This window comes from Hoplias malabaricus, chromosome 5 (genome assembly GCF_029633855.1).
Source record: "Hoplias malabaricus isolate fHopMal1 chromosome 5, fHopMal1.hap1, whole genome shotgun sequence".
Lineage (NCBI taxonomy): Eukaryota > Metazoa > Chordata > Actinopteri > Characiformes > Erythrinidae > Hoplias > Hoplias malabaricus.
This window is the reverse complement of record NC_089804.1, coordinates 13,042,183-13,069,920: the sequence shown is the minus strand read 5'-3', so window position 1 is coordinate 13,069,920 and position 27,738 is coordinate 13,042,183. Positions and strand designations below refer to the sequence as shown.

Here is a 27,738-nt window from a genome sequence, read left to right as displayed (position 1 = left end):
TAACTTTCCAGTTAAACCTGGTTCAGCAGCAAAAAATCTTGGTGTCATAATTGACCCGGATTTATCATTTGATCAACACATAGGTAGTATTACTAGGACAGCTTTTTTACATCTTCGCAATATTGCTAAGATTAGAAATGCCTTATCCCTCCAGGACGCAGAAACATTAGTACATGCCTTTATTACTTCAAGGCTTGACTACTGTAACGCACTACTGTCAGGATGCACCAGCAGCAATTTAAGAAAACTTCAACTAGTTCAAAATGCTGCAGCTAGGGTCCTCACTAAAACTAGAAAATTTGAACATATCAGCCCAGTTTTATCATCACTTCATTGGCTGCCTGTTAAATTCCGCATTGACTACAAAATTTTGTTATTAACATATAAAGCTCTACATGGGCTTGCTCCTGAATATCTTCAAGATACAATTTCCTATTATGAGCCCCCACGTTCACTCAGATCACAGAATACTGGATTTTTAAATGTTCCCAGAATTCAGAAGGCCTCAGCTGGGGGAAGAGCCTTTTCTTATAAAGCCCCCCAACTCTGGAATGATCTTCCAGAAAATGTTCGGGACTCAGACACAGTCGCAATCTTCAAATGTAGGCTAAAAACTCATTTGTTTAGTTTATCATTTGATAGCTAATGCTCCCCCATAGATAAAGGCGGCAGATCCGGGGGGTCCATGGACACAGGGAATTATAGTAAACTGAGACGCTGGTGCTGTCGTCCCGCCGCTTCTCGCGATCACTCAGGTTTGTTGACGGTGGAGCGGAGGGATGCCAGTGTTTCAGGATGCTCCCGTGTCTGTGTGTCCTCCTGGTTCTCTCCTTTTAGTTAATGCTGTCACAGTCAGATCTGCCGGAGTCATTAGCCACACTCTGGAAATTTTCATATTTTCTACTTTACAAACACAAAACAGTTCAAAACTAATTCCATCCCTTTACATCTTTCCGAGTAAACGACTGCCCACCTGTCTGTCTGGACACTGATGGATGACTGTCGAGATCCTCCTCCACGCTTCAGACCAGCTGCCCACGCTCCAGCAACCACCAAGTGCCTTGAAGCTGTCCCTACACTGAAGTTCTCATGGACTACTAACTATCATCACCAGTAGATTGACCAGAGGAGGATGGGTCACCCCTTGTGAGCCTTGGTTCCTCCCAAGGTTTCTTCCTCAGCTGGGGGAGTTTTTCCTTGCCACTGTCGCCCCTGGCTTGCTCACTTGAGGGTTTTACATTTGTCTTTACATTTCATGTCAAATCTTGTCTTACTGGAATTCTGTGAAGCTGCTTTGTGACAACATCAGTTGTGAAAAGCGCTATATAAATAAATTTGATTTGATTTGATTTGATTCACAGGGCAACACACACACACATTTCTGTTTAAATGACTGTGGCTACTGTCTTCATAATAGGAGCCTAAGCTAAAAAGCTTACAGCACCTAGTATTCCCAGGCAGTCTCCCATCCAAGTACTAACTAGGCTCAACTCTGTTTCGCTTCCGAGATCAGACGAGATCGGGCTTTCAAAGAGTGGTATGGCCGTAAGCGATCACTGCTGGCTGTAGAAGACTATTTCTATATACTCTTCTAAGAGTAATACTTGTTTTAGAGCTGCCTGTAAACGATAGACCGCCTGACACCTCAAATGAAAATGATTGGCTTTCCAGTTCGTTTTTTTTTTTTTTTTGTTAAGTTTTCTTCTTCTCTTGTGTTTAAATGACTGTGGCTACTGTCTTTATAATAGGAGTTTAAGCTAAAAAGCTTACAGCACCTAGTATTCCCAGGCAGTCTCCCATCCAAGTACTAACTAGGCTCAACTCTGCTTCACTTCCGAGATCAGACGAGATCGGGCTTTCAAGAGTGGTATGGCCGTAAGCGAGCACTGTTGGCTGTAGAAGACTATTTCTATATACTCTTCTAAGAGTAATACTTGTTTTAGAGCTGCCTGTAAACGGTAGACCACCTGACACCTCAAATGAAAATGATTGGCTTTCCAGTTCGTTTTTTTTTTTTTTTTTTTTCTTTTTAAGTTTTCTTCTTCTCTTGTGTTTAAATGACTGTGGCTACTGTCTTTATAATTGGAGCTTAAGCTAAAAAGCTTACAGCACCTAGTATTCCCAGGCAGTCTCCCATCCAAGTACTAACTAGGCCCAACTCTGTTTCGCTTCCGACATCAGAGGAGATTGGGCTTTCAAAGAGTGGTATGGCCGTAAGCAACCACTGCTGGCTGTAGAAGACTATTTCTAAAGACTCTTCTAAGAGTAGTACTTGTTTTAGAGCTGCCTGTAAATGGTAGACCGCCTGACACCTCAAATGAAAATGATTGGCTTTCCAGTTCGTTTTTTTTTTTTGTTAGGTTTTCTTCTTCTCTTGTGTTTAAATGACTGTGGCTACTGTCTTTATAATAGGAGCTTAAGCTAAAAAGCTTACAGCACCTAGCATTCCCCAACAGTCACCCAGAGCGGGAATCGAACCCACAACCTCCAGGAGCTGTGTGACTGCGACACTTTTTTTTTTTTTCTCTTTATTAATCCATCAATAATCAACAAAAAACAGAAAATCAAACATACACATAATCCATCAAAACTAAAGTCACATCAATACATTCATCAAATAAAACACACCACAACATTCACAATAAACAGAAACCATCCAACCTCCAAAAAAAACCCCATTAATAAATATTGCAAAAATAAAAAACAAACATACACAGAAACCAACAAAAACAGCAACACTGAAAAAACACAACACAACCCCCAAACGAAACCCCAGACTCCCCCCCATTCTTAAACCCCATCAAAACCCAGACAAAACTCCCAAAACATTTCCACAAACCAAAGTCACTACTGCCACCCTACCCATACATACCTCAATAAATCCATTATAATATTCATTTATATATATATACATATCCACATATATATATCTACCCACATACATCCTCATACATATACCCATATACATACACACATTCATACACAGTTATACATACCTACTCACACACCCACCTATATTTATATTATATACATACACCCCTACACCACAAAATATATTGTACACCAGTTTATAAAATAAAATCACACACTCATGTGGGATCCCTACAGTCCAGGTCGACGACGAGCTCTCCTCCAGAGACACCCACGCATGGGTTATCCCCTCCGAAGAGCCCGAGAAAGTCATACCCCTGCCGGCCCAGACTGCAGTAATCCCACAGAGTCCGAACTCTTTTAACCACATTACCTTTGAATATGGGCCATGCCTCCGCCGCCCCGCCCACAGAACGTACCCGGTTCCTCCGAGCCCACGCTGCCCATCTAGCCTCGGACAGCATGAGCTCGACGGTGTAGATGTGGGGAGACGTGACCCTCCCCTGCATCCCAAAGAGGACCAGGGCCTCCCAGCCCATCACCCCCAAAAGGTCCTGCCACACAGTCCGCCCCAACAGCAGGCGCAGCAGCCCCCGGAGGCGTCCCAAGAGACCCCCGAGGCCCGGGCAGGCGACGAAGAGATGGACCACCCCCTCGTCGTTCCGCTGACACACCCTACACGTGGCCTCCCCCTCGCCCCGGATCTGGCGGATCTGGCGCTCGGTGAAGATCGCGTGATGCCGAATCAGGTAATCGAGTTGTTCCCGAGAGGCCGGGGCACCCTTCAGCCCCCGACACTTCCACAACCGCTCGGCCACGTCAGAGCCATACAGCGAGCTCCAATAAGGGCCCCACTTTGGCTTGACGAAAGCGATGCTCCCGAAAAAGACATAGAGATCCTTCAACTTGGTCTGGCCAAACTCCAGTCCCTCCGAAAAGAGTACCTTCGTCTGGCCGACCGGATCTCCATGTCTTCCTCCCCTACCTGCCTCAGCCCTCCACTGCCCAGGCAGCGCAGCGATGAGACGCTCGTACTGCCTGCGCAGTGTGGCTACCGGCACCCCTTCGTCAACTTCGTGGACAGCGTCGATCACCACCTGCAACGGGAGAAAACCCGGTACGACTTCATACAGAAAGTCGCGCAACTGGCGCAGCCCCGCACTCAACCATAGCGGGTAGCACAGCATCCGTCCAGCCCACCGGACCGCCAGGTTCTGGAAGACCGGCTGGTCCAAAACTTCCCTCCTCCCTCCAGGTTCCCAGACCAGTCTGGGCAGGATCTCTCCCCATGCCTGGAAAACCTCTCTGAAGAAGGGAGGAATGTCCCGCAGCCACGAGGCCCTCGGAACCATCCAAAGAGCGCTCGTGCCCAGGCCAAACCCCCCCACCCCATCGAGGTGCTCCCACATGACATCCTTCCAATTTGCATCCACAGATTGGTCCAGGAACCTCCGGACCACCTTCACCCTCAGCGCCTTCATCCGGGCCAAGGGATCCAGCAGCCCCAGTCCCCCTTCCTCCACCGGCCCGATGACAGTGTCATACGCCACCCGTGGGGTCTTTCCGTCCCACAGGAAAGCGTTGACACTTGCCTTCAGTCTGCCGTACACCCACACAGGCATCGGCAGGACCGCCAAGACATACCACAACTTCGAGAGGAAGAGAGCGTTGAGAACCAACACTCTCCCCCTCAAGAAGAGGGCCCTTGTCCTCCAGAAGCGCAACCTTCTGTCCATCTCCCCGAGCACTTCCTCCCACCTCAGCTGATCTGCCCTGACGCTGTCCCTTCCTACGTTTACGCCCAAGATACGGACTTGATCCTCCACCACCTTGACTGTGACCAGGCCATCCAAGGAGGGAGCGGATCCTAAACGTAGTAGCTTGGATTTGGTGGTGTTAATCCAAGCCCCTGATGCTGTACCAAAACGTCCCATGAGCTCCAGAACTGCAACAACACTCTGTGCGTTCCTCACGATCATGGTCGTGTCGTCTGCGTACTGAAACACCTTGCTAAAGGTGCAACCGTCGCCTCTCGGTACTCCCTCGATTCCCCTACACGCCATCACCGCCAAACCCAGGGGCTCGACCACCAGGGTGAACAGAGCAGCCGACGGGACACCCCTGCCTGACCGACCTGCACACCCCGATGGCCCGAGTGAGGAAGCCATTACACTTGATCTTACACTGTACTCCCGTGTAGAGTATGTCAATCCACTTCCTAAAAGCGGATCCGAACCCAAAGGCCCCCAGGACCCCCCACAGATAGCTGTGCTCAACACTGTCGAAAGCCTTCTCCACATCAAGGCTCAACAAGTAGCCTTCTGAGCCCCTCTTTTGCAGGAGCTCAGTGATGTGGCGAATGCTCAAGACAGCGTCCAGCACGTCCCTCCCCGGCACCGCATACGCCTGCGTAGTGCGGACAATATGCGGCAAGGTATACATTACTCTCCTGGCCAAAATCTTGGCCAGGATTTTATAATCTGAATTCAAAAGGGTAATGGGCCTGTAGTTGTTAAGAGAAGCCCTGTCCCCCTTCTTATACACCATCCGCACCAACCCCAACTTCATTGAGGGACACATCTCCCCATCCCTGAAGATGGAGTTGTACAAAGCCGCCAAAATTGGCACTAGGATATTACTAAAGGCTTTGTACAACTCAGACGGGAGCCCATCCCACCCCGGACTCTTTCCAGTCCTCAGGGCCGAGATGGCCTCCCGTACCTCATCCTCAGAGATGATCGCATCACACACCTCCAAGCAGTCCTGCGGCACCGCCGCCGAGACATGGCCCAACATATACTCTACCTCACTATCATTACAACCTCTACTCTTGAACATATTTTCATAATACCCCTCTACCTCTTTTAATATATCATTTATCCCCCTTACCCGTCCTCCATCACTCCTCCTTACCTCCCCCAGGGCTGCAGATGACTGCCTCCTCTTTTCTAAATTGAAGAAGAAGGCAGTACATCTCTCTCCCTCTATCTCCCTCTTTGCCCGACTCCTTACCCATGCTCCTCTCCACTTCTTCTCCTCTATCATTTCTAATTTATGTTCTAATACTATTATTTTATCCCCCTCTACCTCCCCTCCCGCCCTCAATTTCTCTAATTCCCTTCTTACCTTTCTTTCCTCCCCCTCCCTCCAATACTTCATCATACCCCCATATTTTCTTGAATATATTTTAATATCATATTTAATATTATCCCACCATACCCTTACCTCATCATTATAAAGGGGAGAGCCGACCTGACCTCGGATGATGTCCCCCACTGCCAACCTATAAAGTGGGTCCTCCAGGAAGGACGTGTTCAAAGCCCACACCCCAGGCCCCCTCTCAACCTCCGATGTTTCCATGACTATGGAGAGAAAGGAATGGTCACTCACTGATGTTTCCACGTATTTCACTGATGTTACCATGTGACCCCATCTCCTCTTGCAGAGTGCCAGATCTAAACGGCTTTGTTTGAGAGAGCCTTCCACCCACTGTTTTCGGGAGAAGACTCTCTCACCCTCATTCCTTTCTCTCCACACGTCCATGAGATCCTTGTCCTGCATCATGGCCCGGAGTGCGTCTCTGCCCACGTCCGACCTGAAGCGCATCCCCTCAGCCAGGTCCGCTCTCCCCTGCACAGTATTAAAATCCCCCACAACGAGCACCCTCTTCCATCCCCGCAGCTTCTGGCTGAGGGCCTGGAAGAAAGTTGCCTTCTCCCTCTGATCGTTGGGGGCATGCAAACACACCAACAAAAACCCAAAATTACACAACACACACTCCACCCCTATACATTTCCCCATATTCAATTGGAAGACCATTCTTGCTCGCTCACACGCACCCCTCCGAACAAGAATGGCGACCCCACTCCCCAACCCTCCCTGACTTGCACTCGCAAACACCTCCCCATCCCATTCCCTTTTAACTATATCCTCATTCACTCCTCCCCATCCCGTTTCTTGTAAGCATATGAGATCTGCCCTTCCCAACATGGCCAAAACGCGCCGTAATTTCTCCAGGGACGTAAGGCCCCTGGCATTAAAAGAAACTAAATTTAGGGCCATCTTGGAAAAGACAGATCTCTTTCCCCCCCACCTATATCATTATTTCTACATATCATACACAAAAGACACATACACAATAATTTATCTATTATTATATTTATACGAGACCCGTAATATTATCCGTCTTACCCCCTGTGATGATTTTGTGCAATAGTACGTCCAGTGGACGTACTCTCCGCATACCGTCCATCCCCTCCCCCCCTTTTTGTCCAACGTCTCTCCTCTCCCTAGCCCTTGCCAGGTTAGGTCGAGGTCTCAGGGCCCGCCGCCCCTGAGTTGTGTCCTTCAAACCCGAGTCCTCCACAGCCCCTCGAGCCTCCTCCTCGGGTTCAGACGACGGCCCCTTATTAGTCACGTCTGGGTCAGTCCTTACCCTGTCCTGGTCCACGTCCATTTGCTCCCCCCATGACATTATCAGAGGGGACCACTGATCGTCCTGTCTCTCGTCCTGTTCGTGCACCACATTGTCAGTCTCAGTCCTTGTCTGTGGCCCGTTCTCGTGACCACTCTCAGCTCGCTCTTCTCTGTCCTCCACTTCAGGGCCCCTTTTGGCAGGGACCTCCTCCTCAAACTCTCTTTCCACCTCCTCCTGTTCCCTCTGTCTCTTTTCCACCGGCTGCCTCTCTTTCACGGCACGCTGTTGCAACTGCTCAGGCTGGCCCACGCACACGCAACCCATCGGGGCCCTTCGGCAGTCCGGGCACTTTGCCACCTTACACTCCCTTGCAAAGTGCCCCTGTTCGCCACACTCACGACACACGAAGTCAGGGCACTGCCTCATGACGTGACCCGGCCTCAGGCACTGGCGACATAATTTTTGCTGGCGGTCATGGAGCACCCTGAAGTACTGTGGCCCCTCCAGAGTCTCGAACCTCACGCTGTATGGTAGGGACGGCAGACTCGGTGGAAACCTGACCTTCACAAACCTCGTCCCGTCCGCCACCATTGTCCCCGGGAAACACCGCCTCTGGATCGGCCGCAAGATAGTCACGCCCCATACCCTCAGCTTCGCCATAATGTCCTCATCGGATATATAGGCCGGCAGATGTAAGAAAGACACCATATAATCGGTGCGCAGCATCCTGCGCACCGTATACACAGTGTCCCCGATCTTCAGACCATCCTCCAGCTTCTCCGCCGCGGCCTCCGAGTCTAGCGTGAGCTCGAACTCTCCCAACTTCTTGGGACGGAGTGCCAACAGTCTCCCCGCTCCCAACAGACCCTCTACAGCTTTAATAATGTCAATCGGGGACACCTTTTTCAGTTCCCCGACCTCCAGTGCTACCGTGGCCTCACGTGTGAACCGTGGCCCTGACTCTGGCCTCGATGTTCCCGCACGGCCCTCTGCAACCCCAGAGGGCCCAGCCATGGCTGCCTCTCGTGCTGCCTTCGCCGCCCTCCGTAGCATTGCGCTCCGCTCCTCCTCAGAGCCAGGATCCACGGTCTCACCAGGCCGCGTGCCACCCTCCTTCGCATGCACACCACCTACTTGGGCCCCGACCGTTGTACCCGCCACTGGTACACTCTGGTTGCTTGAAGCCTGCACCACCTTCTTTCCTGGCCGCACCGCTTCCGAATGTGCTTGTGGGCCCATCGTCATCGCTTCTCCCTCGTGCCGCACAGAAGAGGCAGCACCAGCAGTCAGGGCGGCCGTTTCTGCACACAGGGACACAGACATTGTTTCTTTATTTAAAACCCCAGGCTGACTCTCCGACCTGGGATTTGATTTAAATTTTGCCTTCATCGGTACCCCAACGACACTCTCCCCCACCACAGTCCTCCCCGAGGCCCGGCTCCGGAGGTGTTCACCATTCTCCGCTGTAGCCGCGACACCCCTCGCCACCATTCCATCCGACGAGAGTTCCGGAACTGCAGCCACCTGTTTCCCCACCGCATTCTCTCTCCTCCACTTCCCCTCCACACCCTCAGTCCCTCTATCTCCCCCCATTGGGGCCCGAACCCCTGTTCCTTTAACAGAGTCTTTGGGCACCCCCTTCTCCCGCAAAATCTCCTCCTTTCTCTCCCCCCTCAGTGTTTCTTCCCCCAGTCCAGCTCTCTTGCAGGCTTCCGAGGTCTCCCCCGCAAACCTCCCCGTTTTGCTCCTCATCCTCTCAATCAACTCCCTCATCTTCTCCTGCTCTTCCTCATCAAAACTATCATTAATAAAATCAATGAAATCATCCTCAAAATATTCATCCCCACACTCCACATACTCCATCCCGTCATCGCTGGATATATCCACATTCTCCTTCCCTCTTCCTTCTCTATCTCCCTTTACCGCTTTCACTCCACTCTCTTCTCCTCTCCTCACCTCCATTCCTCTCCACCTTCCTCCTTTCTCTTCTCTTTCTCCGCCGCTGTACTCCTGCGACCCGCTCCTCTTTCTCCCGCCGATCGCTCCACCTCTCTCTCTGCCGTCTCCTTCTCCCTCTCCGACGCCGCTCTCGCTGCCGACGCCGCCCTCTCTCCCGCCACAGTCACGGCTCCAGCGCCCTTCACCGCCGCAGCTCTCACACTCGCCACACTCTCCACTCTCCCGTCCACCACCGCCGAGGCTTCAGCTTTCGCCGCCGACGCGGCTCCGGCTTTTCCCTTCCTCATTTTTCGCCGCTCCCTCACTCACACAGAGGTGCGCGGCGCGAACAAAACAAAACAAAAAACGCGGTCAAAAACCGCTCTTCATTAACAAAAACCACACCACTAAGTCAAAAAACCTTTCATACAAAACAAAACCGTCGAATACTCCTAACAAAAATCGCTCTAAACTCTTAAATTTAAATGACTTTCGCCTCCGATTCTACCTTCTCTCTGAAAAACGCCGCGCATGCGCCTCGGGCTTTCAAGGAGTGGTATGGCCGTAAGCGATCACTGCTGGCTGTAGAAGACTATTTCTATATACTCTTCTAAGAGTAATACTTGTTTTAGAGCTGCCTGTAAACGGTAGACCACCTGACACCTCAAATGAAAATGATTGGCTTTCCAGTTCGTTTTTTTTTTTTGTAGTTTTCTTCTTCTCTTGTGTTTAAATGACTGTGGTTACTGTCTTTATAATAGAAGCTTAAGCTAAAGAGCTTACAGCACCTAGTATTCCCAGGCAGTCTCCCATCCAAGTACTAACTAGGCCCAACTCTTCTTCGCTTCCGAGATCAGACGAGATCGAGCTTTCAAGGAGTGGTATGGCCGTAAGCGATCACTGCTGGCTGTAGAAGACTATTTCTATATACTCTTCTAAGAGTAATACTTGTTTTAGAGCTGCCTGTAAACGGTAGACCACCTGACACCTCAAATGAAAATGATTGACTTTCCAGTTCGTTTTTTTTTTTTTTAAGTTTTCTTCTTCTCTTGTGTTTAAATGACTGTGGTTACTGTCTTTATAATAGAAGCTTAAGCTAAAGAGCTTACAGCACCTAGTATTCCCAGGCAGTCTCCCATCCAAGTACTAACTAGGCCCAACTCTTCTTCGCTTCCGAGATCAGACGAGATCGAGCTTTCAAGGAGTGGTATGGCCGTAAGCGATCACTGCTGGCTGTAGAAGACTATTTCTATATACTCTTCTAAGAGTAATACTTGTTTTAGAGCTGCCTGTAAACGGTAGACCACCTGACACCTCAAATGAAAATGATTGGCTTTCCAGTTCGTTTTTTCTTTTTAGTTGTTTTTTTTTTTTAAGTTTTCTTCTTCTCTTGTGTTTAAATGACTGTGGTTACTGTCTTTATAATAGAAGCTTAAGCTAAAAAGCTTACAGCACCTAGTATTCCCAGGCAGTCTCCCATCCAAGTACTAACTAGGCCCAACTCTTCTTCGCTTCCGAGATCAGACGGGATCGGGCTTTCAAGGAGTGGTATGGCCGTAAGCGATCACTGCTGGCTGTAGAAGACTATTTCTATATACTCTTCTAAGAGTAATACTTGTTTTAGAGCTGCCTGTAAACGGTAGACCACCTGACACCTCAAATGAAAATGATTGGCTTTCCAGTTCGTTTTTTTTTTTTGTAGTTTTCTTCTTCTCTTGTGTTTAAATGACTGTGGTTACTGTCTTTATAATAGAAGCTTAAGCTAAAAAGCTTACAGCACCTAGTATTCCCAGGCAGTCTCCCATCCAAGTACTAACTAGGCCCAACTCTTCTTCGCTTCCGAGATCAGACGAGATCGAGCTTTCAAGGAGTGGTATGGCCGTAAGCGATCACTGCTGGCTGTAGAAGACTATTTCTATATACTCTTCTAAGAGTAATACTTGTTTTAGAGCTGCCTGTAAACGGTAGACCACCTGACACCTCAAATGAAAATGATTGGCTTTCCAGTTCGTTTTTCTTTTGTTGTTGTTTTTTCTTCTCTTGTGTTTAAATGACTGTGGTTACTGTCTTTATAATAGAAGCTTAAGCTAAAAAGCTTACAGCACCTAGTATTCCCAGGCAGTCTCCCATCCAAGTACTAACTAAGCCCAACTCTTCTTCGCTTCCGAGATCAGACGAGATCGGGCTTTCAAGGAGTGGTATGGCCATAAGCGATCACTGCTGGCTGTAGAAGACTATTTCTATATACTCTTCTAAGAGTAATACTTGTTTTAGAGCTGCCTGTAAACGGTAGACCACCTGACACCTCAAATGAAAATGATTGGCTTTCCAGTTCGTTTTTTCTTTTTAGTTGTTTTTTTTTTTTAAGTTTTCTTCTTCTCTTGTGTTTAAATGACTGTGGTTACTGTCTTTATAATAGAAGCTTAAGCTAAAAAGCTTACAGCACCTAGTATTCCCAGGCAGTCTCCCATCCAAGTACTAACTAGGCCCAACTCTTCTTCGCTTCCGAGATCAGACGGGATCGGGCTTTCAAGGAGTGGTATGGCCGTAAGCGATCACTGCTGGCTGTAGAAGACTATTTCTATATACTCTTCTAAGAGTAATACTTGTTTTAGAGCTGCCTGTAAACGGTAGACCACCTGACACCTCAAATGAAAATGATTGACTTTCCAGTTCGTTTTTTTTTTTTTTTAAGTTTTCTTCTTCTCTTGTGTTTAAATGACTGTGGTTACTGTCTTTATAATAGAAACTTAAGCTAAAAAGCTTACAGCACCTAGTATTCCCAGGCAGTCTCCCATCCAAGTACTAACTAGGCCCAACTCTTCTTCGCTTCCGAGATCAGACGAGATCGAGCTTTCAAGGAGTGGTATGGCCGTAAGCGATCACTGCTGGCTGTAGAAGACTATTTCTATATACTCTTCTAAGAGTAATACTTGTTTTAGAGCTGCCTGTAAACGGTAGACCACCTGACACCTCAAATGAAAATGATTGACTTTCCAGTTCGTTTTTTTTTTTTTTTAAGTTTTCTTCTTCTCTTGTGTTTAAATGACTGTGGTTACTGTCTTTATAATAGAAACTTAAGCTAAAAAGCTTACAGCACCTAGTATTCCCAGGCAGTCTCCCATCCAAGTACTAACTAGGCCCAACTCTTCTTCGCTTCCGAGATCAGACGAGATCGGGCTTTCAAGGAGTGGTATGGCCGTAAGCGATCACTGCTGGCTGTAGAAGACTATTTCTATATACTCTTCTAAGAGTAATACTTGTTTTAGAGTTGCCTGTAAACGGTAGACCACCTGACACCTCAAATGAAAATGATTGGCTTTCCAGTTCGTTTTTCTTTTGTTGTTGTTTTTTCTTCTCTTGTGTTTAAATGACTGTGGTTACTGTCTTTATAATAGAAGCTTAAGCTAAAAAGCTTACAGCACCTAGTATTCCCAGGCAGTCTCCCATCCAAGTACTAACTAAGCCCAACTCTTCTTCGCTTCCGAGATCAGACGAGATCGGGCTTTCAAGGAGTGGTATGGCCATAAGCGATCACTGCTGGCTGTAGAAGACTATTTCTATATACTCTTCTAAGAGTAATACTTGTTTTAGAGCTGCCTGTAAACGGTAGACCACCTGACACCTCAAATGAAAATGATTGGCTTTCCAGTTCGTTTTTTCTTTTTAGTTGTTTTTTTTTTTAAGTTTTCTTCTTCTCTTGTGTTTAAATGACTGTGGTTACTGTCTTTATAATAGAAGCTTAAGCTAAAAAGCTTACAGCACCTAGTATTCCCAGGCAGTCTCCCATCCAAGTACTAACTAGGCCCAACTCTTCTTCGCTTCCGAGATCAGACGGGATCGGGCTTTCAAGGAGTGGCATGGCCGTAAGCGATCACTGCTGGCTGTAGAAGACTATTTCTATATACTCTTCTAAGAGTAATACTTGTTTTAGAGCTGCCTGTAAACGGTAGACCACCTGACACCTCAAATGAAAATGATTGGCTTTCCAGTTCGTTTTTTTTTTTTGTAGTTTTCTTCTTCTCTTGTGTTTAAATGACTGTGGTTACTGTCTTTATAATAGAAGCTTAAGCTAAAAAGCTTACAGCACCTAGTATTCCCAGGCAGTCTCCCATCCAAGTACTAACTAGGCCCAACTCTTCTTCGCTTCCGAGATCAGACGAGATCGAGCTTTCAAGGAGTGGTATGGCCGTAAGCGATCACTGCTGGCTGTAGAAGACTATTTCTATATACTCTTCTAAGAGTAATACTTGTTTTAGAGCTGCCTGTAAACGGTAGACCACCTGACACCTCAAATGAAAATGATTGACTTTCCAGTTCGTTTTTTTTTTTTTTTAAGTTTTCTTCTTCTCTTGTGTTTAAATGACTGTGGTTACTGTCTTTATAATAGAAACTTAAGCTAAAAAGCTTACAGCACCTAGTATTCCCAGGCAGTCTCCCATCCAAGTACTAACTAGGCCCAACTCTTCTTCGCTTCCGAGATCAGACGAGATCGGGCTTTCAAGGAGTGGTATGGCCGTAAGCAATCACTGCTGGCTGTAGAAGACTATTTCTATATACTCTTCTAAGAGTAATACTTGTTTTAGAGCTGCCTGTAAACGGTAGACCACCTGACACCTCAAATGAAAATGATTGGCTTTCCAGTTCGTTTTTTCTTTTTAGTTGTTTTTTTTTTTTAAGTTTTCTTCTTCTCTTGTGTTTAAATGACTGTGGTTACTGTCTTTATAATAGAAGCTTAAGCTAAAAAGCTTACAGCACCTAGTATTCCCAGGCAGTCTCCCATCCAAGTACTAACTAGGCCCAACTCTTCTTCGCTTCCGAGATCAGACGAGATCGGGCTTTCAAGGAGTGGTATGGCCATAAGCGATCACTGCTGGCTGTAGAAGACTATTTCTATATACTCTTCTAAGAGTAATACTTGTTTTAGAGCTGCCTGTAAACGGTAGACCACCTGACACCTCAAATGAAAATGATTGACTTTCCAGTTCGTTTTTTTTTTTTTTTAAGTTTTCTTCTTCTCTTGTGTTTAAATGACTGTGGTTACTGTCTTTATAATAGAAACTTAAGCTAAAAAGCTTACAGCACCTAGTATTCCCAGGCAGTCTCCCATCCAAGTACTAACTAGGCCCAACTCTTCTTCGCTTCCGAGATCAGACGAGATCGGGCTTTCAAGGAGTGGTATGGCCGTAAGCGATCACTGCTGGCTGTAGAAGACTATTTCTATATACTCTTCTAAGAGTAATACTTGTTTTAGAGCTGCCTGTAAACGGTAGACCACCTGACACCTCAAATGAAAATGATTGGCTTTCCAGTTCGTTTTTTCTTTTTAGTTGTTTTTTTTTTTTAAGTTTTCTTCTTCTCTTGTGTTTAAATGACTGTGGTTACTGTCTTTATAATAGAAGCTTAAGCTAAAAAGCTTACAGCACCTAGTATTCCCAGGCAGTCTCCCATCCAAGTACTAACTAGGCCCAACTCTTCTTCGCTTCCGAGATCAGACGAGATCGGGCTTTCAAGGAGTGGTATGGCCGTAAGCGATCACTGCTGGCTGTAGAAGACTATTTCTATATACTCTTCTAAGAGTAATACTTGTTTTAGAGCTGCCTGTAAACGGTAGACCACCTGACACCTCAAATGAAAATGATTGGCTTTCCAGTTCGTTTTTTTTTTTTGTAGTTTTCTTCTTCTCTTGTGTTTAAATGACTGTGGTTACTGTCTTTATAATAGAAGCTTAAGCTAAAAAGCTTACAGCACCTAGTATTCCCAGGCAGTCTCCCATCCAAGTACTAACTAGGCCCAACTCTTCTTCGCTTCCGAGATCAGACGAGATCGAGCTTTCAAGGAGTGGTATGGCCGTAAGCGATCACTGCTGGCTGTAGAAGACTATTTCTATATACTCTTCTAAGAGTAATACTTGTTTTAGAGCTGCCTGTAAACGGTAGACCACCTGACACCTCAAATGAAAATGATTGGCTTTCCAGTTCGTTTTTTTTTTGTTGTTGTTTTTTCTTCTCTTGTGTTTAAATGACTGTGGTTACTGTCTTTATAATAGAAGCTTAAGCTAAAAAGCTTACAGCACCTAGTATTCCCAGGCAGTCTCCCATCCAAGTACTAACTAAGCCCAACTCTTCTTCGCTTCCGAGATCAGACGAGATCGGGCTTTCAAGGAGTGGTATGGCCATAAGCGATCACTGCTGGCTGTAGAAGACTATTTCTATATACTCTTCTAAGAGTAATACTTGTTTTAGAGCTGCCTGTAAACGGTAGACCACCTGACACCTCAAATGAAAATGATTGGCTTTCCAGTTCGTTTTTTCTTTTTAGTTGTTTTTTTTTTTTAAGTTTTCTTCTTCTCTTGTGTTTAAATGACTGTGGTTACTGTCTTTATAATAGAAGCTTAAGCTAAAAAGCTTACAGCACCTAGTATTCCCAGGCAGTCTCCCATCCAAGTACTAACTAGGCCCAACTCTTCTTCGCTTCCGAGATCAGACGGGATCGGGCTTTCAAGGAGTGGTATGGCCGTAAGCGATCACTGCTGGCTGTAGAAGACTATTTCTATATACTCTTCTAAGAGTAATACTTGTTTTAGAGCTGCCTGTAAACGGTAGACCACCTGACACCTCAAATGAAAATGATTGGCTTTCCAGTTCGTTTTTTTTTTTTGTAGTTTTCTTCTTCTCTTGTGTTTAAATGACTGTGGTTACTGTCTTTATAATAGAAGCTTAAGCTAAAAAGCTTACAGCACCTAGTATTCCCAGGCAGTCTCCCATCCAAGTACTAACTAGGCCCAACTCTTCTTCGCTTCCGAGATCAGACGAGATCGAGCTTTCAAGGAGTGGTATGGCCGTAAGCGATCACTGCTGGCTGTAGAAGACTATTTCTATATACTCTTCTAAGAGTAATACTTGTTTTAGAGCTGCCTGTAAACGGTAGACCACCTGACACCTCAAATGAAAATGATTGACTTTCCAGTTCGTTTTTTTTTTTTTTTAAGTTTTCTTCTTCTCTTGTGTTTAAATGACTGTGGTTACTGTCTTTATAATAGAAACTTAAGCTAAAAAGCTTACAGCACCTAGTATTCCCAGGCAGTCTCCCATCCAAGTACTAACTAGGCCCAACTCTTCTTCGCTTCCGAGATCAGACGAGATCGGGCTTTCAAGGAGTGGTATGGCCGTAAGCAATCACTGCTGGCTGTAGAAGACTATTTCTATATACTCTTCTAAGAGTAATACTTGTTTTAGAGCTGCCTGTAAACGGTAGACCACCTGACACCTCAAATGAAAATGATTGGCTTTCCAGTTCGTTTTTTCTTTTTAGTTGTTTTTTTTTTTTAAGTTTCTTCTTCTCTTGTGTTTAAATGACTGTGGTTACTGTCTTTATAATAGAAGCTTAAGCTAAAAAGCTTACAGCACCTAGTATTCCCAGGCAGTCTCCCATCCAAGTACTAACTAGGCCCAACTCTTCTTCGCTTCCGAGATCAGACGGGATCGGGCTTTCAAGGAGTGGTATGGCCGTAAGCGATCACTGCTGGCTGTAGAAGACTATTTCTATATACTCTTCTAAGAGTAATACTTGTTTTAGAGCTGCCTGTAAACGGTAGACCACCTGACACCTCAAATGAAAATGATTGGCTTTCCAGTTCGTTTTTTTTTTTGTAGTTTTCTTCTTCTCTTGTGTTTAAATGACTGTGGTTACTGTCTTTATAATAGAAGCTTAAGCTAAAAAGCTTACAGCACCTAGTATTCCCAGGCAGTCTCCCATCCAAGTACTAACTAGGCCCAACTCTTCTTCGCTTCCGAGATCAGACGAGATCGAGCTTTCAAGGAGTGGTATGGCCGTAAGCGATCACTGCTGGCTGTAGAAGACTATTTCTATATACTCTTCTAAGAGTAATACTTGTTTTAGAGCTGCCTGTAAACGGTAGACCACCTGACACCTCAAATGAAAATGATTGGCTTTCCAGTTCGTTTTTTTTTTGTTGTTGTTTTTTCTTCTCTTGTGTTTAAATGACTGTGGTTACTGTCTTTATAATAGAAGCTTAAGCTAAAAAGCTTACAGCACCTAGTATTCCCAGGCAGTCTCCCATCCAAGTACTAACTAAGCCCAACTCTTCTTCGCTTCCGAGATCAGACGAGATCGGGCTTTCAAGGAGTGGTATGGCCATAAGCGATCACTGCTGGCTGTAGAAGACTATTTCTATATACTCTTCTAAGAGTAATACTTGTTTTAGAGCTGCCTGTAAACGGTAGACCACCTGACACCTCAAATGAAAATGATTGGCTTTCCAGTTCGTTTTTTCTTTTTAGTTGTTTTTTTTTTTTAAGTTTTCTTCTTCTCTTGTGTTTAAATGACTGTGGTTACTGTCTTTATAATAGAAGCTTAAGCTAAAAAGCTTACAGCACCTAGTATTCCCAGGCAGTCTCCCATCCAAGTACTAACTAGGCCCAACTCTTCTTCGCTTCCGAGATCAGACGGGATCGGGCTTTCAAGGAGTGGTATGGCCGTAAGCGATCACTGCTGGCTGTAGAAGACTATTTCTATATACTCTTCTAAGAGTAATACTTGTTTTAGAGCTGCCTGTAAACGGTAGACCACCTGACACCTCAAATGAAAATGATTGGCTTTCCAGTTCGTTTTTTTTTTTTGTAGTTTTCTTCTTCTCTTGTGTTTAAATGACTGTGGTTACTGTCTTTATAATAGAAGCTTAAGCTAAAAAGCTTACAGCACCTAGTATTCCCAGGCAGTCTCCCATCCAAGTACTAACTAGGCCCAACTCTTCTTCGCTTCCGAGATCAGACGAGATCGAGCTTTCAAGGAGTGGTATGGCCGTAAGCGATCACTGCTGGCTGTAGAAGACTATTTCTATATACTCTTCTAAGAGTAATACTTGTTTTAGAGCTGCCTGTAAACGGTAGACCACCTGACACCTCAAATGAAAATGATTGACTTTCCAGTTCGTTTTTTTTTTTTTTTAAGTTTTCTTCTTCTCTTGTGTTTAAATGACTGTGGTTACTGTCTTTATAATAGAAACTTAAGCTAAAAAGCTTACAGCACCTAGTATTCCCAGGCAGTCTCCCATCCAAGTACTAACTAGGCCCAACTCTTCTTCGCTTCCGAGATCAGACGAGATCGAGCTTTCAAGGAGTGGTATGGCCGTAAGCGATCACTGCTGGCTGTAGAAGACTATTTCTATATACTCTTCTAAGAGTAATACTTGTTTTAGAGCTGCCTGTAAACGGTAGACCACCTGACACCTCAAATGAAAATGATTGGCTTTCCAGTTCGTTTTTTTTTTGTTGTTGTTTTTTCTTCTCTTGTGTTTAAATGACTGTGGTTACTGTCTTTATAATAGAAGCTTAAGCTAAAAAGCTTACAGCACCTAGTATTCCCAGGCAGTCTCCCATCCAAGTACTAACTAAGCCCAACTCTTCTTCGCTTCCGAGATCAGACGAGATCGGGCTTTCAAGGAGTGGTATGGCCATAAGCGATCACTGCTGGCTGTAGAAGACTATTTCTATATACTCTTCTAAGAGTAATACTTGTTTTAGAGCTGCCTGTAAACGGTAGACCACCTGACACCTCAAATGAAAATGATTGGCTTTCCAGTTCGTTTTTTCTTTTTAGTTGTTTTTTTTTTTTAAGTTTTCTTCTTCTCTTGTGTTTAAATGACTGTGGTTACTGTCTTTATAATAGAAGCTTAAGCTAAAAAGCTTACAGCACCTAGTATTCCCAGGCAGTCTCCCATCCAAGTACTAACTAGGCCCAACTCTTCTTCGCTTCCGAGATCAGACGGGATCGGGCTTTCAAGGAGTGGTATGGCCGTAAGCGATCACTGCTGGCTGTAGAAGACTATTTCTATATACTCTTCTAAGAGTAATACTTGTTTTAGAGCTGCCTGTAAACGGTAGACCACCTGACACCTCAAATGAAAATGATTGGCTTTCCAGTTCGTTTTTTTTTTTTGTAGTTTTCTTCTTCTCTTGTGTTTAAATGACTGTGGTTACTGTCTTTATAATAGAAGCTTAAGCTAAAAAGCTTACAGCACCTAGTATTCCCAGGCAGTCTCCCATCCAAGTACTAACTAGGCCCAACTCTTCTTCGCTTCCGAGATCAGACGAGATCGGGCTTTCAAGGAGTGGTATGGCCGTAAGCGATCACTGCTGGCTGTAGAAGACTATTTCTATATACTCTTCTAAGAGTAATACTTGTTTTAGAGCTGCCTGTAAACGGTAGACCACCTGACACCTCAAATGAAAATGATTGACTTTCCAGTTCGTTTTTTTTTTTTTTTAAGTTTTCTTCTTCTCTTGTGTTTAAATGACTGTGGTTACTGTCTTTATAATAGAAACTTAAGCTAAAAAGCTTACAGCACCTAGTATTCCCAGGCAGTCTCCCATCCAAGTACTAACTAGGCCCAACTCTTCTTCGCTTCCGAGATCAGACGAGATCGGGCTTTCAAGGAGTGGTATGGCCGTAAGCGATCACTGCTGGCTGTAGAAGACTATTTCTATATACTCTTCTAAGAGTAATACTTGTTTTAGAGCTGCCTGTAAACGGTAGACCACCTGACACCTCAAATGAAAATGATTGGCTTTCCAGTTCGTTTTTTTTTTTTGTAGTTTTCTTCTTCTCTTGTGTTTAAATGACTGTGGTTACTGTCTTTATAATAGAAGCTTAAGCTAAAAAGCTTACAGCACCTAGTATTCCCAGGCAGTCTCCCATCCAAGTACTAACTAGGCCCAACTCTTCTTCGCTTCCGAGATCAGACGAGATCGGGCTTTCAAGGAGTGGTATGGCCGTAAGCGATCACTGCTGGCTGTAGAAGACTATTTCTATATACTCTTCTAAGAGTAATACTTGTTTTAGAGCTGCCTGTAAACGGTAGACCACCTGACACCTCAAATGAAAATGATTGACTTTCCAGTTCGTTTTTTTTTTTTTTTAAGTTTTCTTCTTCTCTTGTGTTTAAATGACTGTGGTTACTGTCTTTATAATAGAAACTTAAGCTAAAAAGCTTACAGCACCTAGTATTCCCAGGCAGTCTCCCATCCAAGTACTAACTAGGCCCAACTCTTCTTCGCTTCCGAGATCAGACGAGATCGGGCTTTCAAGGAGTGGTATGGCCGTAAGCGATCACTGCTGGCTGTAGAAGACTATTTCTATATACTCTTCTAAGAGTAATACTTGTTTTAGAGCTGCCTGTAAACGGTAGACCACCTGACACCTCAAATGAAAATGATTGGCTTTCCAGTTCGTTTTTTTTTTGTTGTTGTTTTTTCTTCTCTTGTGTTTAAATGACTGTGGTTACTGTCTTTATAATAGAAGCTTAAGCTAAAAAGCTTACAGCACCTAGTATTCCCAGGCAGTCTCCCATCCAAGTACTAACTAAGCCCAACTCTTCTTCGCTTCCGAGATCAGACGAGATCGGGCTTTCAAGGAGTGGTATGGCCATAAGCGATCACTGCTGGCTGTAGAAGACTATTTCTATATACTCTTCTAAGAGTAATACTTGTTTTAGAGCTGCCTGTAAACGGTAGACCACCTGACACCTCAAATGAAAATGATTGGCTTTCCAGTTCGTTTTTTCTTTTTAGTTGTTTTTTTTTTTTAAGTTTTCTTCTTCTCTTGTGTTTAAATGACTGTGGTTACTGTCTTTATAATAGAAGCTTAAGCTAAAAAGCTTACAGCACCTAGTATTCCCAGGCAGTCTCCCATCCAAGTACTAACTAGGCCCAACTCTTCTTCGCTTCCGAGATCAGACGGGATCGGGCTTTCAAGGAGTGGTATGGCCGTAAGCGATCACTGCTGGCTGTAGAAGACTATTTCTATATACTCTTCTAAGAGTAATACTTGTTTTAGAGCTGCCTGTAAACGGTAGACCACCTGACACCTCAAATGAAAATGATTGGCTTTCCAGTTCGTTTTTTTTTTTTGTAGTTTTCTTCTTCTCTTGTGTTTAAATGACTGTGGTTACTGTCTTTATAATAGAAGCTTAAGCTAAAAAGCTTACAGCACCTAGTATTCCCAGGCAGTCTCCCATCCAAGTACTAACTAGGCCCAACTCTTCTTCGCTTCCGAGATCAGACGAGATCGAGCTTTCAAGGAGTGGTATGGCCGTAAGCGATCACTGCTGGCTGTAGAAGACTATTTCTATATACTCTTCTAAGAGTAATACTTGTTTTAGAGCTGCCTGTAAACGGTAGACCACCTGACACCTCAAATGAAAATGATTGACTTTCCAGTTCGTTTTTTTTTTTTTTTAAGTTTTCTTCTTCTCTTGTGTTTAAATGACTGTGGTTACTGTCTTTATAATAGAAACTTAAGCTAAAAAGCTTACAGCACCTAGTATTCCCAGGCAGTCTCCCATCCAAGTACTAACTAGGCCCAACTCTTCTTCGCTTCCGAGATCAGACGAGATCGAGCTTTCAAGGAGTGGTATGGCCGTAAGCGATCACTGCTGGCTGTAGAAGACTATTTCTATATACTCTTCTAAGAGTAATACTTGTTTTAGAGCTGCCTGTAAACGGTAGACCACCTGACACCTCAAATGAAAATGATTGGCTTTCCAGTTCGTTTTTTTTTTGTTGTTGTTTTTTCTTCTCTTGTGTTTAAATGACTGTGGTTACTGTCTTTATAATAGAAGCTTAAGCTAAAAAGCTTACAGCACCTAGTATTCCCAGGCAGTCTCCCATCCAAGTACTAACTAAGCCCAACTCTTCTTCGCTTCCGAGATCAGACGAGATCGGGCTTTCAAGGAGTGGTATGGCCATAAGCGATCACTGCTGGCTGTAGAAGACTATTTCTATATACTCTTCTAAGAGTAATACTTGTTTTAGAGCTGCCTGTAAACGGTAGACCACCTGACACCTCAAATGAAAATGATTGGCTTTCCAGTTCGTTTTTTCTTTTTAGTTGTTTTTTTTTTTTAAGTTTTCTTCTTCTCTTGTGTTTAAATGACTGTGGTTACTGTCTTTATAATAGAAGCTTAAGCTAAAAAGCTTACAGCACCTAGTATTCCCAGGCAGTCTCCCATCCAAGTACTAACTAGGCCCAACTCTTCTTCGCTTCCGAGATCAGACGGGATCGGGCTTTCAAGGAGTGGTATGGCCGTAAGCGATCACTGCTGGCTGTAGAAGACTATTTCTATATACTCTTCTAAGAGTAATACTTGTTTTAGAGCTGCCTGTAAACGGTAGACCACCTGACACCTCAAATGAAAATGATTGGCTTTCCAGTTCGTTTTTTTTTTTTGTAGTTTTCTTCTTCTCTTGTGTTTAAATGACTGTGGTTACTGTCTTTATAATAGAAGCTTAAGCTAAAAAGCTTACAGCACCTAGTATTCCCAGGCAGTCTCCCATCCAAGTACTAACTAGGCCCAACTCTTCTTCGCTTCCGAGATCAGACGAGATCGGGCTTTCAAGGAGTGGTATGGCCGTAAGCGATCACTGCTGGCTGTAGAAGACTATTTCTATATACTCTTCTAAGAGTAATACTTGTTTTAGAGCTGCCTGTAAACGGTAGACCACCTGACACCTCAAATGAAAATGATTGACTTTCCAGTTCGTTTTTTTTTTTTTTTAAGTTTTCTTCTTCTCTTGTGTTTAAATGACTGTGGTTACTGTCTTTATAATAGAAACTTAAGCTAAAAAGCTTACAGCACCTAGTATTCCCAGGCAGTCTCCCATCCAAGTACTAACTAGGCCCAACTCTTCTTCGCTTCCGAGATCAGACGAGATCGGGCTTTCAAGGAGTGGTATGGCCGTAAGCGATCACTGCTGGCTGTAGAAGACTATTTCTATATACTCTTCTAAGAGTAATACTTGTTTTAGAGCTGCCTGTAAACGGTAGACCACCTGACACCTCAAATGAAAATGATTGGCTTTCCAGTTCGTTTTTTTTTTTTGTAGTTTTCTTCTTCTCTTGTGTTTAAATGACTGTGGTTACTGTCTTTATAATAGAAGCTTAAGCTAAAAAGCTTACAGCACCTAGTATTCCCAGGCAGTCTCCCATCCAAGTACTAACTAGGCCCAACTCTTCTTCGCTTCCGAGATCAGACGAGATCGGGCTTTCAAGGAGTGGTATGGCCGTAAGCGATCACTGCTGGCTGTAGAAGACTATTTCTATATACTCTTCTAAGAGTAATACTTGTTTTAGAGCTGCCTGTAAACGGTAGACCACCTGACACCTCAAATGAAAATGATTGACTTTCCAGTTCGTTTTTTTTTTTTTTTAAGTTTTCTTCTTCTCTTGTGTTTAAATGACTGTGGTTACTGTCTTTATAATAGAAACTTAAGCTAAAAAGCTTACAGCACCTAGTATTCCCAGGCAGTCTCCCATCCAAGTACTAACTAGGCCCAACTCTTCTTCGCTTCCGAGATCAGACGAGATCGGGCTTTCAAGGAGTGGTATGGCCGTAAGCGATCACTGCTGGCTGTAGAAGACTATTTCTATATACTCTTCTAAGAGTAATACTTGTTTTAGAGCTGCCTGTAAACGGTAGACCACCTGACACCTCAAATGAAAATGATTGGCTTTCCAGTTCGTTTTTTCTTTTTAGTTGTTTTTTTTTTTTAAGTTTTCTTCTTCTCTTGTGTTTAAATGACTGTGGTTACTGTCTTTATAATAGAAGCTTAAGCTAAAAAGCTTACAGCACCTAGTATTCCCAGGCAGTCTCCCATCCAAGTACTAACTAGGCCCAACTCTTCTTCGCTTCCGAGATCAGACGGGATCGGGCTTTCAAGGAGTGGTATGGCCGTAAGCGATCACTGCTGGCTGTAGAAGACTATTTCTATATACTCTTCTAAGAGTAATACTTGTTTTAGAGCTGCCTGTAAACGGTAGACCACCTGACACCTCAAATGAAAATGATTGGCTTTCCAGTTCGTTTTTTTTTTTTGTAGTTTTCTTCTTCTCTTGTGTTTAAATGACTGTGGTTACTGTCTTTATAATAGAAGCTTAAGCTAAAAAGCTTACAGCACCTAGTATTCCCAGGCAGTCTCCCATCCAAGTACTAACTAGGCCCAACTCTTCTTCGCTTCCGAGATCAGACGAGATCGAGCTTTCAAGGAGTGGTATGGCCGTAAGCGATCACTGCTGGCTGTAGAAGACTATTTCTATATACTCTTCTAAGAGTAATACTTGTTTTAGAGCTGCCTGTAAACGGTAGACCACCTGACACCTCAAATGAAAATGATTGGCTTTCCAGTTCGTTTTTTTTTTGTTGTTGTTTTTTCTTCTCTTGTGTTTAAATGACTGTGGTTACTGTCTTTATAATAGAAGCTTAAGCTAAAAAGCTTACAGCACCTAGTATTCCCAGGCAGTCTCCCATCCAAGTACTAACTAAGCCCAACTCTTCTTCGCTTCCGAGATCAGACGAGATCGGGCTTTCAAGGAGTGGTATGGCCATAAGCGATCACTGCTGGCTGTAGAAGACTATTTCTATATACTCTTCTAAGAGTAATACTTGTTTTAGAGCTGCCTGTAAACGGTAGACCACCTGACACCTCAAATGAAAATGATTGGCTTTCCAGTTCGTTTTTTCTTTTTAGTTGTTTTTTTTTTTTAAGTTTTCTTCTTCTCTTGTGTTTAAATGACTGTGGTTACTGTCTTTATAATAGAAGCTTAAGCTAAAAAGCTTACAGCACCTAGTATTCCCAGGCAGTCTCCCATCCAAGTACTAACTAGGCCCAACTCTTCTTCGCTTCCGAGATCAGACGGGATCGGGCTTTCAAGGAGTGGTATGGCCGTAAGCGATCACTGCTGGCTGTAGAAGACTATTTCTATATACTCTTCTAAGAGTAATACTTGTTTTAGAGCTGCCTGTAAACGGTAGACCACCTGACACCTCAAATGAAAATGATTGGCTTTCCAGTTCGTTTTTTTTTTTTGTAGTTTTCTTCTTCTCTTGTGTTTAAATGACTGTGGTTACTGTCTTTATAATAGAAGCTTAAGCTAAAAAGCTTACAGCACCTAGTATTCCCAGGCAGTTTCCCATCCAAGTACTAACTAGGCCCAACTCTTCTTCGCTTCCGAGATCAGACGAGATCGAGCTTTCAAGGAGTGGTATGGCCGTAAGCGATCACTGCTGGCTGTAGAAGACTATTTCTATATACTCTTCTAAGAGTAATACTTGTTTTAGAGCTGCCTGTAAACGGTAGACCACCTGACACCTCAAATGAAAATGATTGACTTTCCAGTTCGTTTTTTTTTTTTTTTAAGTTTTCTTCTTCTCTTGTGTTTAAATGACTGTGGTTACTGTCTTTATAATAGAAACTTAAGCTAAAAAGCTTACAGCACCTAGTATTCCCAGGCAGTCTCCCATCCAAGTACTAACTAGGCCCAACTCTTCTTCGCTTCCGAGATCAGACGAGATCGGGCTTTCAAGGAGTGGTATGGCCGTAAGCAATCACTGCTGGCTGTAGAAGACTATTTCTATATACTCTTCTAAGAGTAATACTTGTTTTAGAGCTGCCTGTAAACGGTAGACCACCTGACACCTCAAATGAAAATGATTGGCTTTCCAGTTCGTTTTTTCTTTTTAGTTGTTTTTTTTTTTTAAGTTTTCTTCTTCTCTTGTGTTTAAATGACTGTGGTTACTGTCTTTATAATAGAAGCTTAAGCTAAAAAGCTTACAGCACCTAGTATTCCCAGGCAGTCTCCCATCCAAGTACTAACTAGGCCCAACTCTTCTTCGCTTCCGAGATCAGACGAGATCGGGCTTTCAAGGAGTGGTATGGCCATAAGCGATCACTGCTGGCTGTAGAAGACTATTTCTATATACTCTTCTAAGAGTAATACTTGTTTTAGAGCTGCCTGTAAACGGTAGACCACCTGACACCTCAAATGAAAATGATTGGCTTTCCAGTTCGTTTTTTTTTTTGTTGTTGTTTTTTCTTCTCTTGTGTTTAAATGACTGTGGTTACTGTCTTTATAATAGAAGCTTAAGCTAAAAAGCTTACAGCACCTAGTATTCCCAGGCAGTCTCCCATCCAAGTACTAACTAAGCCCAACTCTTCTTCGCTTCCGAGATCAGACGAGATCGGGCTTTCAAGGAGTGGTATGGCCATAAGCGATCACTGCTGGCTGTAGAAGACTATTTCTATATACTCTTCTAAGAGTAATACTTGTTTTAGAGCTGCCTGTAAACGGTAGACCACCTGACACCTCAAATGAAAATGATTGGCTTTCCAGTTCGTTTTTTTTTTTTGTAGTTTTCTTCTTCTCTTGTGTTTAAATGACTGTGGTTACTGTCTTTATAATAGAAGCTTAAGCTAAAAAGCTTACAGCACCTAGTATTCCCAGGCAGTCTCCCATCCAAGTACTAACTAGGCCCAACTCTTCTTCGCTTCCGAGATCAGACGAGATCGAGCTTTCAAGGAGTGGTATGGCCGTAAGCGATCACTGCTGGCTGTAGAAGACTATTTCTATATACTCTTCTAAGAGTAATACTTGTTTTAGAGCTGCCTGTAAACGGTAGACCACCTGACACCTCAAATGAAAATGATTGGCTTTCCAGTTCGTTTTTTCTTTTTAGTTGTTTTTTTTTTTTAAGTTTTCTTCTTCTCTTGTGTTTAAATGACTGTGGTTACTGTCTTTATAATAGAAGCTTAAGCTAAAAAGCTTACAGCACCTAGTATTCCCAGGCAGTCTCCCATCCAAGTACTAACTAGGCCCAACTCTTCTTCGCTTCCGAGATCAGACGGGATCGGGCTTTCAAGGAGTGGTATGGCCGTAAGCGATCACTGCTGGCTGTAGAAGACTATTTCTATATACTCTTCTAAGAGTAATACTTGTTTTAGAGCTGCCTGTAAACGGTAGACCACCTGACACCTCAAATGAAAATGATTGGCTTTCCAGTTCGTTTTTTTTTTTTGTAGTTTTCTTCTTCTCTTGTGTTTAAATGACTGTGGTTACTGTCTTTATAATAGAAGCTTAAGCTAAAAAGCTTACAGCACCTAGTATTCCCAGGCAGTTTCCCATCCAAGTACTAACTAGGCCCAACTCTTCTTCGCTTCCGAGATCAGACGAGATCGAGCTTTCAAGGAGTGGTATGGCCGTAAGCGATCACTGCTGGCTGTAGAAGACTATTTCTATATACTCTTCTAAGAGTAATACTTGTTTTAGAGCTGCCTGTAAACGGTAGACCACCTGACACCTCAAATGAAAATGATTGACTTTCCAGTTCGTTTTTTTTTTTTTTTAAGTTTTCTTCTTCTCTTGTGTTTAAATGACTGTGGTTACTGTCTTTATAATAGAAACTTAAGCTAAAAAGCTTACAGCACCTAGTATTCCCAGGCAGTCTCCCATCCAAGTACTAACTAGGCCCAACTCTTCTTCGCTTCCGAGATCAGACGAGATCGGGCTTTCAAGGAGTGGTATGGCCGTAAGCAATCACTGCTGGCTGTAGAAGACTATTTCTATATACTCTTCTAAGAGTAATACTTGTTTTAGAGCTGCCTGTAAACGGTAGACCACCTGACACCTCAAATGAAAATGATTGGCTTTCCAGTTCGTTT

The 27,738-nt window shown here is 43.9% G+C and overlaps 43 non-coding genes and 14 pseudogenes across 43 annotated transcripts; all 57 read right to left on the bottom strand.

The window, feature by feature from the left end:
* Nucleotides 1-1,432: 1,432 nt before the first annotated feature.
* Nucleotides 1,433-1,551, bottom strand: LOC136698421 (5S ribosomal RNA; annotated as a pseudogene).
* Nucleotides 1,552-1,763: 212 nt separating this feature from the next.
* On the bottom strand, nucleotides 1,764-1,881 carry LOC136698348 (5S ribosomal RNA; annotated as a pseudogene).
* A 219-nt stretch (nucleotides 1,882-2,100) lies between these two features.
* LOC136698542 (5S ribosomal RNA) lies at nucleotides 2,101-2,219 on the bottom strand (annotated as a pseudogene).
* A 7,783-nt stretch (nucleotides 2,220-10,002) lies between these two features.
* On the bottom strand, nucleotides 10,003-10,121 carry LOC136698333 (5S ribosomal RNA). The gene has a single exon (XR_010803097.1). It is a non-coding gene; the product is annotated as a 5S ribosomal RNA (ribosomal RNA).
* A 207-nt stretch (nucleotides 10,122-10,328) lies between these two features.
* On the bottom strand, nucleotides 10,329-10,447 carry LOC136698331 (5S ribosomal RNA). The gene has a single exon (XR_010803095.1). It is a non-coding gene; the product is annotated as a 5S ribosomal RNA (ribosomal RNA).
* A 222-nt stretch (nucleotides 10,448-10,669) lies between these two features.
* LOC136698900 (5S ribosomal RNA) lies at nucleotides 10,670-10,788 on the bottom strand. The gene has a single exon (XR_010803466.1). It is a non-coding gene; the product is annotated as a 5S ribosomal RNA (ribosomal RNA).
* A 206-nt stretch (nucleotides 10,789-10,994) lies between these two features.
* On the bottom strand, nucleotides 10,995-11,113 carry LOC136698330 (5S ribosomal RNA). The gene has a single exon (XR_010803094.1). It is a non-coding gene; the product is annotated as a 5S ribosomal RNA (ribosomal RNA).
* A 206-nt stretch (nucleotides 11,114-11,319) lies between these two features.
* LOC136698419 (5S ribosomal RNA) lies at nucleotides 11,320-11,438 on the bottom strand (annotated as a pseudogene).
* A 222-nt stretch (nucleotides 11,439-11,660) lies between these two features.
* LOC136698899 (5S ribosomal RNA) lies at nucleotides 11,661-11,779 on the bottom strand. Its single transcript, XR_010803465.1, has one exon. It is a non-coding gene; the product is annotated as a 5S ribosomal RNA (ribosomal RNA).
* Nucleotides 11,780-11,987: 208 nt separating this feature from the next.
* LOC136698329 (5S ribosomal RNA) lies at nucleotides 11,988-12,106 on the bottom strand. Its single transcript, XR_010803093.1, has one exon. It is a non-coding gene; the product is annotated as a 5S ribosomal RNA (ribosomal RNA).
* A 208-nt stretch (nucleotides 12,107-12,314) lies between these two features.
* LOC136698236 (5S ribosomal RNA) lies at nucleotides 12,315-12,433 on the bottom strand. Its single transcript, XR_010803002.1, has one exon. It is a non-coding gene; the product is annotated as a 5S ribosomal RNA (ribosomal RNA).
* A 206-nt stretch (nucleotides 12,434-12,639) lies between these two features.
* LOC136698418 (5S ribosomal RNA) lies at nucleotides 12,640-12,758 on the bottom strand (annotated as a pseudogene).
* A 221-nt stretch (nucleotides 12,759-12,979) lies between these two features.
* On the bottom strand, nucleotides 12,980-13,098 carry LOC136698253 (5S ribosomal RNA). Its single transcript, XR_010803018.1, has one exon. It is a non-coding gene; the product is annotated as a 5S ribosomal RNA (ribosomal RNA).
* A 206-nt stretch (nucleotides 13,099-13,304) lies between these two features.
* LOC136698328 (5S ribosomal RNA) lies at nucleotides 13,305-13,423 on the bottom strand. Its single transcript, XR_010803092.1, has one exon. It is a non-coding gene; the product is annotated as a 5S ribosomal RNA (ribosomal RNA).
* Nucleotides 13,424-13,631: 208 nt separating this feature from the next.
* LOC136698234 (5S ribosomal RNA) lies at nucleotides 13,632-13,750 on the bottom strand. Its single transcript, XR_010803001.1, has one exon. It is a non-coding gene; the product is annotated as a 5S ribosomal RNA (ribosomal RNA).
* A 222-nt stretch (nucleotides 13,751-13,972) lies between these two features.
* LOC136698286 (5S ribosomal RNA) lies at nucleotides 13,973-14,091 on the bottom strand. The gene has a single exon (XR_010803049.1). It is a non-coding gene; the product is annotated as a 5S ribosomal RNA (ribosomal RNA).
* A 208-nt stretch (nucleotides 14,092-14,299) lies between these two features.
* On the bottom strand, nucleotides 14,300-14,418 carry LOC136698233 (5S ribosomal RNA). Its single transcript, XR_010803000.1, has one exon. It is a non-coding gene; the product is annotated as a 5S ribosomal RNA (ribosomal RNA).
* A 222-nt stretch (nucleotides 14,419-14,640) lies between these two features.
* LOC136698232 (5S ribosomal RNA) lies at nucleotides 14,641-14,759 on the bottom strand. The gene has a single exon (XR_010802999.1). It is a non-coding gene; the product is annotated as a 5S ribosomal RNA (ribosomal RNA).
* A 206-nt stretch (nucleotides 14,760-14,965) lies between these two features.
* LOC136698327 (5S ribosomal RNA) lies at nucleotides 14,966-15,084 on the bottom strand. The gene has a single exon (XR_010803091.1). It is a non-coding gene; the product is annotated as a 5S ribosomal RNA (ribosomal RNA).
* A 206-nt stretch (nucleotides 15,085-15,290) lies between these two features.
* LOC136698417 (5S ribosomal RNA) lies at nucleotides 15,291-15,409 on the bottom strand (annotated as a pseudogene).
* A 222-nt stretch (nucleotides 15,410-15,631) lies between these two features.
* On the bottom strand, nucleotides 15,632-15,750 carry LOC136698898 (5S ribosomal RNA). Its single transcript, XR_010803464.1, has one exon. It is a non-coding gene; the product is annotated as a 5S ribosomal RNA (ribosomal RNA).
* A 206-nt stretch (nucleotides 15,751-15,956) lies between these two features.
* Nucleotides 15,957-16,075, bottom strand: LOC136698326 (5S ribosomal RNA). The gene has a single exon (XR_010803090.1). It is a non-coding gene; the product is annotated as a 5S ribosomal RNA (ribosomal RNA).
* Nucleotides 16,076-16,283: 208 nt separating this feature from the next.
* On the bottom strand, nucleotides 16,284-16,402 carry LOC136698231 (5S ribosomal RNA). The gene has a single exon (XR_010802998.1). It is a non-coding gene; the product is annotated as a 5S ribosomal RNA (ribosomal RNA).
* Nucleotides 16,403-16,623: 221 nt separating this feature from the next.
* Nucleotides 16,624-16,742, bottom strand: LOC136698897 (5S ribosomal RNA). The gene has a single exon (XR_010803463.1). It is a non-coding gene; the product is annotated as a 5S ribosomal RNA (ribosomal RNA).
* A 205-nt stretch (nucleotides 16,743-16,947) lies between these two features.
* On the bottom strand, nucleotides 16,948-17,066 carry LOC136698325 (5S ribosomal RNA). The gene has a single exon (XR_010803089.1). It is a non-coding gene; the product is annotated as a 5S ribosomal RNA (ribosomal RNA).
* Nucleotides 17,067-17,272: 206 nt separating this feature from the next.
* LOC136698416 (5S ribosomal RNA) lies at nucleotides 17,273-17,391 on the bottom strand (annotated as a pseudogene).
* A 222-nt stretch (nucleotides 17,392-17,613) lies between these two features.
* Nucleotides 17,614-17,732, bottom strand: LOC136698896 (5S ribosomal RNA). Its single transcript, XR_010803462.1, has one exon. It is a non-coding gene; the product is annotated as a 5S ribosomal RNA (ribosomal RNA).
* Nucleotides 17,733-17,938: 206 nt separating this feature from the next.
* Nucleotides 17,939-18,057, bottom strand: LOC136698324 (5S ribosomal RNA). The gene has a single exon (XR_010803088.1). It is a non-coding gene; the product is annotated as a 5S ribosomal RNA (ribosomal RNA).
* A 208-nt stretch (nucleotides 18,058-18,265) lies between these two features.
* On the bottom strand, nucleotides 18,266-18,384 carry LOC136698323 (5S ribosomal RNA). Its single transcript, XR_010803087.1, has one exon. It is a non-coding gene; the product is annotated as a 5S ribosomal RNA (ribosomal RNA).
* A 206-nt stretch (nucleotides 18,385-18,590) lies between these two features.
* On the bottom strand, nucleotides 18,591-18,709 carry LOC136698415 (5S ribosomal RNA; annotated as a pseudogene).
* A 222-nt stretch (nucleotides 18,710-18,931) lies between these two features.
* On the bottom strand, nucleotides 18,932-19,050 carry LOC136698895 (5S ribosomal RNA). The gene has a single exon (XR_010803461.1). It is a non-coding gene; the product is annotated as a 5S ribosomal RNA (ribosomal RNA).
* A 206-nt stretch (nucleotides 19,051-19,256) lies between these two features.
* LOC136698230 (5S ribosomal RNA) lies at nucleotides 19,257-19,375 on the bottom strand. Its single transcript, XR_010802997.1, has one exon. It is a non-coding gene; the product is annotated as a 5S ribosomal RNA (ribosomal RNA).
* Nucleotides 19,376-19,583: 208 nt separating this feature from the next.
* Nucleotides 19,584-19,702, bottom strand: LOC136698229 (5S ribosomal RNA). Its single transcript, XR_010802996.1, has one exon. It is a non-coding gene; the product is annotated as a 5S ribosomal RNA (ribosomal RNA).
* A 206-nt stretch (nucleotides 19,703-19,908) lies between these two features.
* Nucleotides 19,909-20,027, bottom strand: LOC136698228 (5S ribosomal RNA). Its single transcript, XR_010802995.1, has one exon. It is a non-coding gene; the product is annotated as a 5S ribosomal RNA (ribosomal RNA).
* Nucleotides 20,028-20,235: 208 nt separating this feature from the next.
* LOC136698227 (5S ribosomal RNA) lies at nucleotides 20,236-20,354 on the bottom strand. The gene has a single exon (XR_010802994.1). It is a non-coding gene; the product is annotated as a 5S ribosomal RNA (ribosomal RNA).
* A 206-nt stretch (nucleotides 20,355-20,560) lies between these two features.
* LOC136698413 (5S ribosomal RNA) lies at nucleotides 20,561-20,679 on the bottom strand (annotated as a pseudogene).
* A 222-nt stretch (nucleotides 20,680-20,901) lies between these two features.
* LOC136698894 (5S ribosomal RNA) lies at nucleotides 20,902-21,020 on the bottom strand. Its single transcript, XR_010803460.1, has one exon. It is a non-coding gene; the product is annotated as a 5S ribosomal RNA (ribosomal RNA).
* A 206-nt stretch (nucleotides 21,021-21,226) lies between these two features.
* Nucleotides 21,227-21,345, bottom strand: LOC136698322 (5S ribosomal RNA). The gene has a single exon (XR_010803086.1). It is a non-coding gene; the product is annotated as a 5S ribosomal RNA (ribosomal RNA).
* A 208-nt stretch (nucleotides 21,346-21,553) lies between these two features.
* Nucleotides 21,554-21,672, bottom strand: LOC136698319 (5S ribosomal RNA). Its single transcript, XR_010803084.1, has one exon. It is a non-coding gene; the product is annotated as a 5S ribosomal RNA (ribosomal RNA).
* Nucleotides 21,673-21,878: 206 nt separating this feature from the next.
* LOC136698412 (5S ribosomal RNA) lies at nucleotides 21,879-21,997 on the bottom strand (annotated as a pseudogene).
* A 222-nt stretch (nucleotides 21,998-22,219) lies between these two features.
* On the bottom strand, nucleotides 22,220-22,338 carry LOC136698893 (5S ribosomal RNA). The gene has a single exon (XR_010803459.1). It is a non-coding gene; the product is annotated as a 5S ribosomal RNA (ribosomal RNA).
* A 206-nt stretch (nucleotides 22,339-22,544) lies between these two features.
* On the bottom strand, nucleotides 22,545-22,663 carry LOC136698225 (5S ribosomal RNA). The gene has a single exon (XR_010802992.1). It is a non-coding gene; the product is annotated as a 5S ribosomal RNA (ribosomal RNA).
* A 208-nt stretch (nucleotides 22,664-22,871) lies between these two features.
* LOC136698224 (5S ribosomal RNA) lies at nucleotides 22,872-22,990 on the bottom strand. Its single transcript, XR_010802991.1, has one exon. It is a non-coding gene; the product is annotated as a 5S ribosomal RNA (ribosomal RNA).
* A 206-nt stretch (nucleotides 22,991-23,196) lies between these two features.
* LOC136698223 (5S ribosomal RNA) lies at nucleotides 23,197-23,315 on the bottom strand. Its single transcript, XR_010802990.1, has one exon. It is a non-coding gene; the product is annotated as a 5S ribosomal RNA (ribosomal RNA).
* A 208-nt stretch (nucleotides 23,316-23,523) lies between these two features.
* LOC136698222 (5S ribosomal RNA) lies at nucleotides 23,524-23,642 on the bottom strand. The gene has a single exon (XR_010802989.1). It is a non-coding gene; the product is annotated as a 5S ribosomal RNA (ribosomal RNA).
* Nucleotides 23,643-23,864: 222 nt separating this feature from the next.
* Nucleotides 23,865-23,983, bottom strand: LOC136698892 (5S ribosomal RNA). Its single transcript, XR_010803458.1, has one exon. It is a non-coding gene; the product is annotated as a 5S ribosomal RNA (ribosomal RNA).
* Nucleotides 23,984-24,189: 206 nt separating this feature from the next.
* LOC136698318 (5S ribosomal RNA) lies at nucleotides 24,190-24,308 on the bottom strand. The gene has a single exon (XR_010803083.1). It is a non-coding gene; the product is annotated as a 5S ribosomal RNA (ribosomal RNA).
* A 206-nt stretch (nucleotides 24,309-24,514) lies between these two features.
* On the bottom strand, nucleotides 24,515-24,633 carry LOC136698411 (5S ribosomal RNA; annotated as a pseudogene).
* A 222-nt stretch (nucleotides 24,634-24,855) lies between these two features.
* On the bottom strand, nucleotides 24,856-24,974 carry LOC136698891 (5S ribosomal RNA). Its single transcript, XR_010803457.1, has one exon. It is a non-coding gene; the product is annotated as a 5S ribosomal RNA (ribosomal RNA).
* Nucleotides 24,975-25,180: 206 nt separating this feature from the next.
* LOC136698425 (5S ribosomal RNA) lies at nucleotides 25,181-25,299 on the bottom strand (annotated as a pseudogene).
* A 208-nt stretch (nucleotides 25,300-25,507) lies between these two features.
* LOC136698221 (5S ribosomal RNA) lies at nucleotides 25,508-25,626 on the bottom strand. The gene has a single exon (XR_010802988.1). It is a non-coding gene; the product is annotated as a 5S ribosomal RNA (ribosomal RNA).
* Nucleotides 25,627-25,848: 222 nt separating this feature from the next.
* LOC136698284 (5S ribosomal RNA) lies at nucleotides 25,849-25,967 on the bottom strand. The gene has a single exon (XR_010803047.1). It is a non-coding gene; the product is annotated as a 5S ribosomal RNA (ribosomal RNA).
* A 207-nt stretch (nucleotides 25,968-26,174) lies between these two features.
* LOC136698410 (5S ribosomal RNA) lies at nucleotides 26,175-26,293 on the bottom strand (annotated as a pseudogene).
* Nucleotides 26,294-26,499: 206 nt separating this feature from the next.
* Nucleotides 26,500-26,618, bottom strand: LOC136698317 (5S ribosomal RNA). The gene has a single exon (XR_010803082.1). It is a non-coding gene; the product is annotated as a 5S ribosomal RNA (ribosomal RNA).
* Nucleotides 26,619-26,840: 222 nt separating this feature from the next.
* On the bottom strand, nucleotides 26,841-26,959 carry LOC136698889 (5S ribosomal RNA). The gene has a single exon (XR_010803455.1). It is a non-coding gene; the product is annotated as a 5S ribosomal RNA (ribosomal RNA).
* A 206-nt stretch (nucleotides 26,960-27,165) lies between these two features.
* LOC136698424 (5S ribosomal RNA) lies at nucleotides 27,166-27,284 on the bottom strand (annotated as a pseudogene).
* Nucleotides 27,285-27,492: 208 nt separating this feature from the next.
* On the bottom strand, nucleotides 27,493-27,611 carry LOC136698220 (5S ribosomal RNA). The gene has a single exon (XR_010802987.1). It is a non-coding gene; the product is annotated as a 5S ribosomal RNA (ribosomal RNA).
* Nucleotides 27,612-27,738: the final 127 nt, after the last annotated feature.